A 3,652-nucleotide genomic window follows, 5' to 3' on the forward strand; every position below is an offset into this window, starting at 1 on the left:
CAGTTTTTTTTATATATATACTGGTTGCTAGTGGCTACTTGGGCAGATCAAATACAAGCATGCATCAAATCGTCACGTTATGGCCTCGACTGAAGAAACTATTTCTTAAAACCAAATGTATGTGTGTTGCTTATATACTCAAAATCTACTCAATTTAATTTGAAGAAAATGTTTTAGAAGTGTCAGATAAGTTCAGAGAGTGAGTAGTTTAAACCAGGGATCAGTGACGGATAGGCCCACCGGGAATTCGGGATTTTCCCGGTAGGCTCTATCTTGTGTTAATGTATGGGGGCCCCCCGGGCCCAACTGAACCTTGTGTAATAAAGATTGAAAATAATTTTAATAAAGATTCAAATTGACTAATTTAATATTTTTAACCACTACAAGAAAAATACCATAATCATTTGGCTATAAACAATATTTATTTTTGTTCCCGTATCGGCCGTATCATTGGGAACGTTGAGATTTATTTTTAGATTAGAGTTATAGAAACCCGTATTTATAGTATCGGTAGAATACAGGCATACAGCAGCTGTACTACCTATACAATGCACCAATGCGGTATTGTGGTGGTTAAACGCTTTTATAGTTTTATTTTTATGTCCTGTTGTCAGTTGTCACCGTATTAATTATTATTGACTTGTTTGATTGTCAATTATTTAATAAATTATTGTATATTATTATATACATTATTAAACTATGAATACCGCTGACAAAAAACGAAAATATAAGTCTCCAGGAGCATTGAAACAAAGTAAAAAAAATAGAGAGGCATTACTACAATGTGCAAATGACAAAAATAAAAAAAATATTGATTTTTTTATTACATTAATAGGTACTCATAAACCAAATCAATCATATATATATATAATATATTACAATGAATAATACAAATATTATAATATAGGTAAAACTAATTTTATAAAAAAATGATAATTTATATATATTATTTTGGTTTGGTTCTATCGATGCACAAGACAAAATAGAAACAACAAGTACTTATTCAAATTAGTGATAGTTTAGCACCAAGCCGACAAAGAAAAAAGAATAAACAATTTGCGTACGAATCTACAGATGATATAATTATGAATCCATTGCATTAATTTGAAGTTAATGTATGCAATGTAATATTTGACATCCAAAGTATTGAGTCACGATTTGAAAAACATAAGGAATTGTTTGCAGATTTTAATTGTCTTAACCAAATAATTTTTATACTAAAGACTGTTTGCCAGAAGATGCATTGAAAAATATTTTTACAAAAATTGTACCATTTCAAACTAATATATCTTATGAGCAGCTTCGTTTAGAGTACATAGACTTTGTTTCAAAGTGGGATAAGCTTAAGATAAATTGTACTAATGTATTTAATTCTCAAAAAAAAATTTTTGAAGAAAGTGCAGATGAATCAGATAATAGTCCTGGTATGTATTCTTTATTCCAAAATATTGTCTTTAAACAATGATTAATTAATATTATAACACAATTTGTAACTACATACAATATTTTTAGATGCTACAAAATATGATTTCAGTGATATACAATATTAATTTATTTTTTGTTATTATATCAAAATAAAATGTCACTCGCGTCTTATTTTTTGGGGGCCCTATATCCAAATTACTTCCCGGTAAAAAAAATATAGGCCTATCCGCCGCTGCCAGGGATGGAAGACGTTTTTAATTTTTTCGTTTTAGTTTATTGATTTGAAAAATATCGTTTTTGTTTAACGTTTTTAAACGTTTTCGATTAATGTTTTTAAAAACGTTATTTTTCCATATTGTTGTTTTTGATTAACGTTTTTAAAAACGTTATTTTCCAATTGTTTCCAAATAACGTTTTTGATAATATATTTTTTTTTATATTATATTCCTTTAACTTAAAACTTTTAAGTTATAATAGTAACGCGCAATATAGAAATGCACTTAAAAGTTGAAAATTAAAATTAATTATCATAGATATAAAAAAAAAAAAACAATATTATCAAAAACGTTAATCAAAAACAATATATATTATATTCTTATAACTTATAACTTTTAAGTTACAATAGTAACACGCAATAGTCAGAAATGCACTTAAAAGTCAAAAATTAAAATTAATTATTCTTAATGTTTAAATTTTAAATCAAAATTATAATTAATATAAAAATTAGAAAATTCAAAATTTCTGATTTCAAATTAAAATATTTTTAAAGTTAAAGATGTGAAAAACAAGTGAATATTTTTTCAAAATTTTTTTTCGTGGTATAATTTAATAATGTATTATACTATAATTTGTTTTTGATTTCGTTATTAAATTTTTTTCGGTTTTTGGGATTTATTGTTATCGTTTTTGAGTTGTTTTTTGTTTTTATTTTATTAATTGTTTTCGTTTTTTGTTTTTTTTTTTGTTTTCGTTTTTTGTTTTTTTACGTTTAATAACGTTTTTTAAAAACATTTTCCATCCCTGGTTTAAACTACGTTAAAAAGTACCTATAACAAATGCTAAATTCAAATCGTGACTTGCGGTTACCCATCTAGGTCGAATTATTTCATAAAGCTAGGTACACTGATGCTGATTTGTCCGTGAACTTGAGATACACCTATTAGCCTCTAATATACAATATTGGATTCATAAAAAAAAATACATACTGCGAAGCCGCGATATTCAGGTAGTATATGTACGATAAAGTATTTTAATTTTAATTGATCATTGTATTATTATATAATTATTATGCTGCCCACACATATTAACAATTAAGAATTATGGTAACATTTCATATTTTTATATTTAATTAAGACCTATTATCTTGTTTCGGTTGTTATTTTTAAAGGGTTTGGCTTTTAAATCATTTCGGAATACGAGTTAATGACTCGTGTATATTATAATACTCGGTAGTATATTTTTATGACACCTATATAAGATTTACAAAAAATATACAATTACAGAATCCCACAACACCATGCCATTATTATACAGTAATATATAACTGTACGTCTGTACTAAAATATGAATATTACTCTTACTATAATTTAATTTAAAAGCATGATTGTTCTAATGTTATAGTTATTGAGGAAAGGTTGTTCCCATAATATTGTTAAATATTAATTAGACTAATATAATACTAATACTGTGTTTACGTTGTTCTGGTTAAGAGTATGTAACTTCGAAAAGTATTGCACAAATACTTCTGATAGTAATAAAAAGTGTTGTAGATAATAATTTTGTTAAATCTTTAGTGGACTAAATATTTAATATTATTTATACAACACTGCTTGGGGACAGGACTGATTTCCCTTATGAAAACTATATGATTAAAAATTTAATATTTAATACTATTATTAAATATTAATATTCAAAACCATAAAATATTCTAAATAGAAGTAGAATGGTTATAAGTTAGGTACTGGAGAACAATAAACACAAAACCTATGATAATTTTTATTATAATATGTTTTGATTTGTAAATGTAAGTGAGTTTATTTTAAAATACAATTAATAAAGGCTCGTCTTCTTCGAATACCTACTTTACAAGACCACCAGTTATGCAAATCTGACCAATATATTTTCTGTTTAATTCTTTTACATACACTTTTATAGTTATATGTCCATAGTTACCATAGGTAATCTATATTGTAGGTACATAATATAATCTAGATAATATGCAGACTGC

This window comes from Acyrthosiphon pisum, chromosome A3, assembly GCF_005508785.2.
Source record: "Acyrthosiphon pisum isolate AL4f chromosome A3, pea_aphid_22Mar2018_4r6ur, whole genome shotgun sequence".
Classification (NCBI taxonomy): Eukaryota; Metazoa; Arthropoda; class Insecta; order Hemiptera; family Aphididae; genus Acyrthosiphon; species Acyrthosiphon pisum.